This window comes from Choloepus didactylus, chromosome 16 (genome assembly GCF_015220235.1).
Source record: "Choloepus didactylus isolate mChoDid1 chromosome 16, mChoDid1.pri, whole genome shotgun sequence".
Classification (NCBI taxonomy): Eukaryota; Metazoa; Chordata; class Mammalia; order Pilosa; family Megalonychidae; genus Choloepus; species Choloepus didactylus.
Genome location: NC_051322.1, coordinates 52,868,381 through 52,880,846, shown reverse-complemented (window position 1 = coordinate 52,880,846; position 12,466 = coordinate 52,868,381). Strand labels below are relative to the sequence as shown.

General features: G+C 36.2%; 1 long non-coding RNA gene across 1 annotated transcript in view; it reads left to right on the top strand.

Annotated features, from left to right (window-relative positions):
* LOC119511574 overlaps positions 1-4,778 on the top strand; it is a 37,449-nt gene extending 32,671 nt beyond the window's left edge. The window contains exons 2-3 of the long non-coding RNA XR_005212208.1: positions 4,368-4,432; positions 4,729-4,778. This is a non-coding gene — a long non-coding RNA (uncharacterized LOC119511574). The remainder of the gene's footprint in view (positions 1-4,367; positions 4,433-4,728) is intronic.
* The last annotated feature ends 7,688 nt before the right edge of the window (positions 4,779-12,466 follow it).

Sequence of the window (12,466 nt, the reverse complement as noted above, 5' to 3'; positions counted from 1 at the left end):
ATTAAAACATGCTGTAGTTAATTACTTTAGTTTAACTCCTTCATTGTGTGAGTGGACCATGATTTATTCTTCAGTTGATAGGGTATTTAGGTTGTTGCTAGTTTTTTTTTTTTTTTAAATATATTTTTGGTCTTATTGACAATGATTCAGTGGACTTTATTGCACAAATATCCTTATATACATTTGTCTGAGTTTCTCTGGACTGTAAGTCCAGGATTTGAATGGCTGAATCAAAGGAAATATATCTTTTCTCTTTATTAATGTTGCAAAATTGCTCTACAGGAATTGTGCCAATTTAGAGCTCCTAACAGTGTGTGTAAGAATTCCCATCATTTCATATCCTCGCCAATACTTGGTATTGTCAGAATTTTAAATTTTTCTACTCTGATTGGTTTGACATAACCTCTTGTTTTATTTTGCCTATTTCTAGTTTCTAATTAGGTTAAACCTCTTTTTGTAAGTTTACTGAGCACTTAGATTGCCAATTCTGTGAATTTTATGTTCATTTTCTATGATCACCTTTCTACTAGATTTTTGGTCATTTTTTGATGGGTGTGCAGGAGCTATATTTTGCTTTTTGTGAAAAGATATATCTTGGATGCTAATCCCTTGGTGGTTGTATGTCCTGCAAATATCTTCAAGTCTGTGGCTTGCTTATTTGCTCCCCACCCCCCTTCATTTATGGTGCCTTTTTGAATAGTTTAATTTTCTCTAATATTTATCAATCTTTTCCTTTATGGTTCAATATTTTTGACTTATTTAAGAGTGTCCTCCTGACCCTGAAGCATAACACATGCTGTTTTCTAAAGGTTTTAAAGTTTGCTTTTTTACATTTAGGGCTTTAATCAACTTGAACATAATTTTTTTCCTATGGTATGAGGTAGAAATCTAATTTCATTTTCCATATGGATAACTGATTGTGCCAACAATGTTTATTGAATAGTTCCTCTTTCCCTCACTGATTTGTAATGCCATATACATCCTGTTTTGAGTTTTCTTGCATACATGAGTCTGTTCTTGAGCTCGCCACACTTTTCCATTTGTTTATTTATCTGACCTTCCACCAATTCCACACAATCTTATTTTCTCTAACCTTATAATGTGTCTTGCCATCTGAAAGGCCTCTCCCGCCTCCCATTTTGCTCTCCTCCTTGTCTTTAGACATTTAAAAACTAATTATATTTTTGATCCTTTATTCTTCCCTACTAATTTTTGATTACTTTGTCCAATTCCACAAAAGACTATGTGGAAATTTTGGTTGGAATTGCCTTAAACTTATAGATTAATCTCAGGGAACTCACATATTTAAGATTTCGAATCTTCCAATGCATAAGTACACAGTATCTCTCCAGTTCTTTTATGTTCTGCAATATTTTAAAGTTCTTGTGCCTCTTTTTTTAGATTTATTTCTCTAAGTTCCTTATGTTTTTTGCTGCTATTGTGATTGGAAACTTTATTGATTACATAGTCTGAAATTCTAATGCAGCATAGGAATGCTATTGATTTTTGTGTTCTGATGTTATTTCCGGTAATCTCAATGAATTATTTTATAAATTCTATTAAGGTTTATTTTTTTCTAATCCTCACAGATTTTCTCTGTAAGCAATCATATCTTCTGAAAAACAAATTCAATATTGCACCTTTCTTTCCAATGTTTTTACTTCTTATTTGTTTTTTATCACTTATTTCATTGTCTCAGAAATGTATTACAATGTTTAATATAAATAAATATAAGGGGCATCCTCAGTTTTTTTACTTTTACTAGCATCGTTCTAAAGTTTAGACATTTTTATGTTTTCTACAGATTTTTATCTTTAAATTAATTTTCCTCTATACTATACTTTCCTTTTTATTATGAATAAGTGTCGATATTCTGTTTCTGTTTTGTTTCTAGCTCTTCCTTTTGAGTTTAATTATGTCTATTTGGCTTTCTCTTTTACTATTTTATATATCATTGCTAGTTTCTGCTATATATCATGTGCTAGTTTCACATTTAGACAGTCAGACAGGACTGTCTAAATGTGAAATTATGCCATCTTGTCTGGTAGTTTCAAAGTCACATTTGATAAAGAGAAAAATCATAGTCACCAAAGAATCTGCCTAAGATATTAAAAAGTGGATTTCAGAAAACCCAAATCTATCAGATTAATTGTGGCATTTTCTAAAATCCTAGGCACTTGCCATGGGCTATTTTATTTGTATAGCATCATGTTGTTTAGACAGGCATTTGAATTTGGTTTACCTTTTCCTGGAGATTCAATTTTTATAGTTTCTTTGCTAATAGGAAAATTCTTTACTGAGTTACTAAAGGTTTTTTTGAACTATGAAAGTTATAGTAGCCTACAGTAGGGATTGGCAATTTTTTTCTGTAAAGGTAAATATTTTCAGCTTGGAGGCTCACATGGTTTGCATTACAGCTACTCAACTTTGCCGTGGTATGCTGCCATAGACAATGTGTAAATGATTGGGAGTGACTCTGTTCCAATACAACTATTTACAAAACAGGTGGTATCCTGGATCTGACCCATAAGACATCGTTTGCCAGCTCTTGGTCTACAGTAATCTTTAGAAGTGGGTTTTAGAGTAGATATTCAAGAAAATAAGTACTATCATATAAAACTGTTACACCCATACATACAAATAGCTGTACTTGATTTTCATCATTTTTATGTGAAATAGAAAAATAAAAATACAATTTTGATTAAAAAATTGTTCTCATGCTATCAATATCTTTTTGAATGTTAGACTCAAAATGAATAAAGCACTTGCTCAGAAAATTTTATGGATATATTTATTTTTACTTGTAAACTGCTCATAGACAATAAATGTTGCTCTATTCAGATAATGTGTAAAAATAGTGACAGAAATTACTATATAAGGATTTACAAAGTATAGTTCTTTGGAACTGCAGTTCTATTTGAACCCAATATACACCAATAATTCCCCTTTTGTCATCTAAATTATTTCAAGATCTATGTCCTACTTCTAGAGATGATGTTAATAAAATCATGAAAGAGAAAGCAGGTAGGACTCTAAATTATAACTACATAACATAGAATTTCTAATGTCAAAATATTTCTACTTGCTCTCAAAAATTAGTTAGCTGCCTGTCAGTCAATGGATGAGTGGATAAACAAATTGTCGTATATACACGTGATGGAAAATTTGCAGCTGTAAGACAGAACAAAGACATGGATCATAAAATAATGTGGATGAACCTTGAGGACATTATGTTGAGTGAAGTTAGCCAGAAACAAAAGAACAGATACTGTATGGTCTCACTAATATGAACAAACATTAATGAACAAACGTTGAGAGGTAAAAGCCAATTACACAGGCTACCAGGAGAGCACGGGTAGAGATCGGGTCTTTGTTGCTGAAGGACTACAGAATGTTTACAGGATTGATTGTACAGATCCAGAAATAGACAGCATAATACTGTGTGATGGTAGCACAACATTTTAACTACACTGAACAAAGATGTCTCTGAGTAAAGTTGAAAAAGGTGGGATAGGAGAATGTATGACACCAGAGGTAAAGATAGATGATAAAGACTGGGACTGCATAACTTGGCAAAAACTGGAGTGGCCAATGACTGTTACTAAATGTACAAATATAAAAATGTTTTTACATGTGGAAGAGCAAATGAATGTCAACTATGCAGAGTGTTGAAAAAGGGATGATATTTGGGAAAAAACATAATCAAAGCAAACTGGAGTCTATGGTCAACAGTAACATTGTAATATGCTTCCATTAAATGTAACAAAGGCAATATACCAAAGCTAAGTGTGGGTAGGAGAAGGAAATTTGGTGATAGGAAGTTGATCACCTTGGGGTCACACCTTTTAGGAGGTGGCCCGTTTAGACTATGAACCAGGCCAGTCCAGGTAAAGACGGCATATGTGGTAAATGCCAGCATGTGGCTTGTGGACAAAGCCTGGGAATCAAACCAAAACAAGGAATTTAAGGAGCTTCAACACATGGCATCACACAGCTCCTGTAATTTAAGCTTCGTTTCAGTAATATTTTCTTTCCTTCAGGGAGGAACAGCATTAGGGCACATTGAACCTCAGAGATGCATTTTACAAAAGGACACCAGCTTTAAGAGGCACATGGGAGCAGAAAGCTGCTCCAAATATAAATAAATCCCCCATGGACTCTAATTTGAGATTTTACAAGAGATTTTGGGTTGAAAAATAATCCAGTGTAAAGGATTATGGAATGAGCCTTAGAGATGTGAAATATTTGAGGAAACACCGAGTTCTGGAATGTTCACCTTAAATCTGAATAAAGAACTGTGAAAAATCAGTGTAAGAAGCGTAACATTAAATTGTTCCCATGATAAAGCGTGACCCTTTGTCTCATAGGACAGTGTTTCTGGGAAAAAGAAAGGATTCTCAATACTGAAACTGGAGAAGACTCCATATAGAAGGTAAGAAATGTATTGTTTTTCAATAAAAATGTGGCTAGCTTTCAGTTTGGCAATCTGTGTGGGTAGAACACCTGTGCAGGAGACATCTTCACTGAAAAGGTTCAGTCATCATGTTACTTTCTCTGTTGACTGATATTTGAGAAATGAGAGACAGAGCAAGGAGAAGTGAAGCTATTGTTTTTAGAGGCCAAATGAAATGATTCACTTCAAGGCACTTCAAAATAAAAATAAAAGTGGCAAATATAATTTAGGCATAGTGCATTCCTGAACTAATTTAATTGTGTATTTCTTTAAAGCAGACAACCACCTGGAAACAGTCATAACAGCAGCAACAACAAATCAATTTTGGTGAGTAAACTAAGTTAAATATTAAAATCTAATAATATACTGTCTTGGCAGAAGCTGTAAGTTTATTTATTTCCTTTTCAGAACGGTGCTAATAGTTTACAAACATTCAATGTATCTATTATCTTATCCTCACTGAAAACAGAATTGACTTCTACTAAAAAAGAGAGAGCATAAAATAAGTACATATCTCTAAGGTTTATAGGATTTAAATAGTGCTTCTACCAAGATTTTCTTGAGAACTGTCTTTTCCTTGATTTTTTTCTGGAAAAGGCTTTCAGTACTTCAAAACGACATAAATAGAAACATCAAATAACAGTGTGTGTGTCCGAGAATTTGTAGGTTGTCTATTCAAAAAAGTTGGTTATGGAGGCAGGTACACAAGCTATACAGTAATTAGAAATTAGAATAAAGGGTCCTTGGATTCTGATTAGTACTTCAACATTTAAGATATTTCCCAATTTCATGTTTAACGACAAAAATATAATTGGATCAGCTTTTCCACAAGCCAGCTACTACAGCTTAGCTCCTGGAAATAAGGATGTTTTATAGCTGTGGGGAAGAAGCAGCCGTCTAGACAGACCGAGTTACAATCTCTGCATCAAAAGCAGCTTCTTATTATAAGGCTTGAGAAGACGTTCACATGCTCACTTTAAAGTCAACTCAGTATTTTCTCTTTAAATATAAAATCGACTCTATTCTTTGGTGTTATTAAAGTGCCCACATGCAACTGTATGTGTATAGCTTTTTTTTATCTTTATCCACTAAGAATAGTTTACAGCAAAACAAGAAATGTGGTCCTGATGTTATAACTCTGATTAGAACACCTCTGTTCTTAAGAAATGTCAAGTCTACTGGTATAATACAACCTAAACTAAGCGAAGAGGGCTGGTGTTAAGTGATTTTATTAGGATTCCTTCTATTCTGTCTGCAACTGGGGATATGTTAAGAAGAGGTGACAGATGTAAAAGGATATTGTATAAAATTCAACTAACGAAAAAGGGTCCAGAAGTAATTAATCTGTTAGAGTTCTTCAGTGAATCCAACTAACTAAAAAGAGTCCAGAATAATTAATCTATTAGAGTTCTTCAATGAATCCATATTAATTATCAACTAATTGATGATTTGCTAGAACTCAGGATTCTGGAAATATTAGATTTGCTCTAAAACTAATATTAATGGTTTCAAAGGAATTTTTATTTATATCAGGAATAACACATTTTAAAATAAAAGACAGGAAAGAAAGGGGATATTTTACATTCTTCTCAGTGGTGAAAGCACAATTCAAAATTAGCTGTGTATCATGTGAATAGTTTCATTGTTAGAGAGCCTGGATATCTATTTCCTGATAATATGGATCAGGGCTACACATAGTCAAATCACTCTTGACCAAAGGAGCATGACATTTTCTTCTTAAAGGTAAGGTGAATTTAGATTCAATTAAGAATTTTTTCTGAGAAAAAGATCAGTTTTCTATCCTTATTACAATTTGTGGAATGTGAGTGAGGTCAGTGCCTTAGCGCATGAAGACAATGAATCAGCACAGTGTCCTCGCCAATACTCTGACCATTTGATAAGAGGCAGTTTTGAAGATCTTGTGGCCAGTCTACCCTTCCACAGCCACAATAAATTACAGCTTGTCATTTTCAATTCTGCTCTTGGGTATTATTTCAGTGATATTAGCATTAAAATACATTTGTTCACGAAAAATGAATTCAACCTAAGAGAGATGAAAAGTTAAAGGAAAAAAACTATCTCTAGTTCTAGAATCTGCCCGTCTTTAGATTTAAGATTGGCTGACATCAATTTGCCCCATCAGTTTCTTGAAGCAAATTGGTCAAGTAGCATTTGACTAACAGTGAGATGACAAGCCCTCTTTTAATGTAACTGATTATTATTCACTGGCTTTGTATATATCCTCCTTTATTGGTCTACAGATTGCACATACAATTATGAACACATGATGTGAAGTGCACACACTTTCCCCTGTCTCTCACTAACCCTTAGCTCCCTCCTGAAAACATTTTCACATATCTCAGAATGCCTAATTAAGTCAAAGTAGGATTTGATGAATGGTGAATGGCTAATTGTTGCAGAAACCCAATGTGTCAGATATTAATGTAATGAAACATGAGTTTACAGGCTATGAATTTTCAAAATGGCAGAACAAATCAACTTGGAGTAAAAAACTTGGTGGAACCTAATTATTTTCTCCTGGACACTGACCATATACCCTCATATTTCACTTCTGATCTTATTGGGACACTGATTGCTTTTCATATCAAGTGGAGTAGAAAGTTCCTTAGATTAACCCAGAAACTGGGACTCTCCAGCATCAAGGAGCATATTCTCACACTTTTAAGGGAAACATACTGTGATGCATTGATAATAAAACTCACTGAACTGGGACAAGTAGATAACTCCACCATCAAGGATGTGGAAAAATGACATGACTTTATATAAGACTGACACACATACATCTCCAACACTGCATCCTTGGAAAAACAAACTACTTTTTCCAACCGAGATTGTGTTTCTGTGTATATGTTATATATCACAATAAAGAAATAGCTGAAATTGTGGAATTATAGCCCATAACATTCTTTGAAATTTGCTCTCTAACTACTTGTTAAAGTTATTACTGTTCTGATACATTAAATTTCAAAATAAAAATATATTAAAAAATAATTGTCTAAATTAGAACATTTCTGAGAGTGAAAGAGGGTGCTATTAATAATTGCATCGCAACAACAGGCATAAGCTGAGACCGTCCAGCAAACCAGGATGCAGCGTCACACTGAGCACAGGGGACGGCATTCATTTCAGTGATTACTTTCTGTCTACATGGCAGCTCTTCTAAATTTGAAGTCAATGCGCAAATTGCTTCTGTTTGTCTGTTTTTAGCCTAAATAGGTCAATTTCTTTCAAACATTTCCACTGGGGTATGTTTCTCAGACTCCCCCTTTTCCTAGTCAACGTTATATGGATGAGCTCTAGTTTTTTCAGAGTTTTGTTTTTTCAGTGTCAGAGAATGTCTGGGTTCAGATTTCAGTTCTGCTACTTACTAGCTTGGGCAAATATCTTAATCTCTGTAGCTCAGCTTTCTTACCTACCCCCTCACTTGGTTGTAATGAGGATTAAATGAGTTATTATCTCTAAAGCACTTAGACTCATGGCACATAGGGACATGCTGTGTTATTAAATAGAATAAATATATAAGGTTGCCAAAACTGATAATATCCAAAACAACAAACTGCAATATTTTGTAAATGCTCACACTAGGCACTATAGATAAAGCAGTACACAAGAAAGATGCCATTTCTGCCCTCAGGTTGCTTACAGTCCAGCAGAGAGAACAGATGTTAAACAAGCAATTGCACAAATTAATTAATTGCAAGTGTGATTAGTGCTGTAAAGAAGAAATGCAGAGGGGTGGGGCAAGATGGTGGAGTGGTGAGGTGTATGTTTTAGTTACTCCTCCAGGGAAGCAGGTAGAAAAACAGGTACTGCGTGGACTGGACACCACAGAGCAATTTGACTTTGGGCATATTTCATACAACACTCATGAAAACGTGGAACTGCTGAGATCAGCGAAATCTGTAAATTCTCGCGGCCATGCCCCTCCCTGCCAGGCTCAGTCCTGTGGGAGGAGGGGCTGTCAGCACTGGGAATGAAGAGCGAGAGCTGCAGATGCAGCCCTTATCGGAAACTCATTCTACTGATCCAAACTCCAATCATAGATAGACTGAGACCAGGCACCAGAGAATCTGGGAGCAGCCAGCCCGGCAGAGAGGAGATAGGGATAGCAAAAACAGCAAGAAAAAACCCCAAATATAAAAGCGGAGGCTTTTTGGAGTTCTGGTGAACATAGAAAGGGGAAGGGCAGAGCCCAGACAGTCAGGCTCATATGCAAATCCAGAAGAAAAACCGGTTTCTCTGCCTCCTGGACCCTTCCTTAATGGCCCTAATTGCTTTGTCTCTTAGCATTTCAATAATCCATTAGATCTGCAAGGAGGGTCTTTTTTTTTTTTTTTTCTCTCTTTTTCTAAAACAATTACTCTAAGAAGCCCGATACAGAAAGCCTCAAAGACTTGCAATTTGGGCAGGTCAAGACAAGAGCAGAAATAAGAGAGCTCTGAGACAAAAGGCAATAAGTCCAGTGGTTGAGAAAATTCACTTAACACCACAACTTTCCAAGAAAAGGGGGGTGTCCTCTCACAGCCAGCATCCTGGTGGACAGGGAACACTCCTGTTTGTCACCAGCCCCATAGCCCAGAGCTGCTCCAGACAACCCAGTGTGACAGAAGTGCTTCCAATAACACACACACACACACACACCACAAAACCGGACGTGGACATTAGCCTTCTCTGCACCCTCAGCTGGTTGTCCCAGAGTTGGGAAGGCGGAGCAGTGTGAATTAACACACCCAAATTCAGCCATCCTTTCAGCCTCCCTACACAACCCTGCAGCCCAGAACCGCCCTGGGGGGATGGCACTCACCTGTGACATAGCACAGTCATCCCTTAACAGAGGACCTGGGGGTGCACAGCCTGGAAGAGGGACTCACTTGCAAGTCTCAGGGGCAATACGCCAATACCAAGGACTTGCAGTTCAGAGGCAGAGACAAACTGTGGCAGGACTGAACTGAAGGATTAGACTATTGCAGCAGCTTTAAATCTCCAGGAACACCAGGGAGATTTGATTGTTAGAACCACCCCCGCCCCCGACCGCCCAGACACACGCTCCATATACAGGGCAGGCAACGCCAACTACATACGCAAGCTTGGTACACCAATTGGACCCCACAAGACTCACTCCCCCACTCACCACAAAGACAAAGTGGGGGAGAACTGGCTTGAGGGGAATAGGTGGCTTGTGGACACCACCTGCTGGTTAGTTAGAGAAAGTGTACTCTATGAAGCTGTAGATCTGACAAATTAGAGACAAGGATTTCAATCAGTCTACAAATCCTAAAAGAACCCTATCAAGTTAAGCAAATGCCAAGAGGCCAAAAACAACAGAAAATTTTAAAGCATATGAAAAAAAACAGACAATATGGATAACCCAAGCCCAAGCACCCAAATCAAAAGATCAGAGGAGACACAGTACCTGGAACAATTAATCAAAGAACTAAAGAGGAATGACAAGAACATGGCACAGGATATAAAGGACATGAAGAAGAACATGAAACAGGATATAAAGGACATCAAGAAGAACATGAAACAGGATACAAAGGACATCAAGAAGACCCTAGGAGAGCATAAAGAAGAAATTGCAAGAGTAAATAAAAAAATAGATGATCTTATGGAAATCAAAGAAACTGTTGACCAAATTAAAAAGATTCTGGACACTCATATTACAAGACTAGAGGAAGCTGAACAATGAATCAGTGACCTGGAAGATGACAGAATGGTAAATGAAAGAACAAAAGAAAGAATGGGGAAAAAATAAAAAAAATCACAATGTACCTCAGGGATATGATAGATAATATAAAACGTCTGAATAATAAGACTCATTGGTGTTCCAGAAGGGGAAGAGAAGGGTAAAGGTCTAGGAAGAGTATTCAAAGAAATTGTTGGGGAAAAATTCCCAAATCGTCTTAACACCATAAGCACACAAAGCATAAATACCCAGCAAACTCCAAATAGAATAAATCCAAATAAACCCACTCCAAGGCATATTCTGATCACACTGTCAAATACTGAAGAGAAGGAGCAAGTTCTGAGAGCAGCAAGAGAAAAGCAATTCACATACAAAGGAAACGACATAAGACTAAGTAGTGACTACTCAGCAGCCACCATGGAGGCGAGAAGCCAGTGGCATGACATATTTAAAATTCTGAGTGAGAAAAATTTCCAACCAAGAATACTTTATCCAGGAAAGCTCTCCTTCAAATTTGAGGGAGAGCTTAAATTTTTCACAGACAAACAAATGCTGAGAGAATATGCTAACAAGAGACCTGCCCTACTGGAGATACTCAAGGGAGCCTTACAGACAGAGAAACAAAGAAAGGAGAGAGAAACATGGAGAAAGGTTCAGCACTAAGAGATTTGGTATGGGTACATTAAAGAATATTAATAGAGGGAAAAAATATATACGACAAACATAAGCCAAAGGATAAGATGGCTGATTCAAGAAATGCCTTCATGGTTGTAACATTGAATGTAAATGGATTAAAATCCCCAATTAAAAGATACAGATTCACAGAATGGATAAAAAAAAAATGAACCATCAATATGTTGCATACAAGAGACTCATCTTAGACACAGGGACACAAAGAAATTGAAAGTGAAAGGATGGAAAAAAATATTTCATGCAAGCTACAGCCAAAAGAAAGCAGGTGTAGCAATATTAATCTCAGATAAAATAGATTTTAAATGCAAGGATGTTATGAGAGACAAAGAAGGCCACTACATACTAATAAAAGGGGCAATTCAACAAGAAGAAATAACAATCATAAATGTTTATGCACCCCACCAAGGTGCCACAAAATACGTGAGAGAAACACTGGCAAAACTAAAGGAAGCAATTGATGTTTCCACAAGAATTGTGGGAAACTTCAATACATCATTCTCTCCTATAGATAGATCAACCAGACAGAAGACCAATAAGGAAATTGAAAACCTAAACAATCTGATAAATGAATTGGATTTAACAGACATATATAGAACATTACACCCCAAATCACCAGGATACACATTCTTCTCTGGTGCTCATGGAACTTTCTCCAGAATAGATCATATGCTGGGACATAAAACAAGCCTCAATAAATTTAAAAAAAATTGAAATTATTCAAAGCATGTAATCTGACCACAATGGAATACAATTAGAAGTCAATAATCATCAAGACTTAGAAAATTCACAAATACCTGGAGGTTAAACAACACACTCCTAAACAATCAGTGCGTTAAAGAAGAACTAGCAGGAGAAATTGCTAAATATATAGAGATGAATGAAAATGAGGACACAAGATACCAAAACCTATGGGATGCAGCAAAAGCGGTACTGAGGGGAAAATTTATAGCGCTAAATGCATATATTAAAAAGGAAGAAAGAGCCAAAATCAAAGGACTAATGGATCAACTGAAGAAGCTAGAAAATGAACAGCAAACCAATCCTAAACCAAGTACAAGAAAAGAAATCACAAGGATTAAAGCAGAAATAAATGACATAGAGAACAAAAAAACAATGGAGAGGAGAAATAACACCAAAAGTTGGTTCTTTGAAAAGATCAACAAGATTGACAAGCCCCTAGCTAGACTGACAAAATCTGAAAGAGAGAAGACCCATATAAACAAAATAATGAATGAGAAGGGTGACATGATTGTGGATCCTGAAGAAATTAAAAAAATTATAAGAGGATACTGTGAACAACTGTATGCCTACAAACTGGACAATGTAGAGGAAATGGACAATTTTCTGGACACATATGAACAACCTAGACTGACCAGAGAAGAAACAGAAGGCCTCAACCAACCAATCACAAGCAAAGAGATCCAATCAGTCATCAAAAAGCTTCCCACAAATAAATGCCTAGGGCCAGATGGCTTCATAGGGGAATTCTACCAAACTTTCCAAAAAGAACTGACACCAATCTTACTTAAACTCTTTCAAAACACTGAATAAAATGGAACCCTACCTAACTCATTTTATGAAACTAACATCAACCTAATACCAAAACCAGGCAA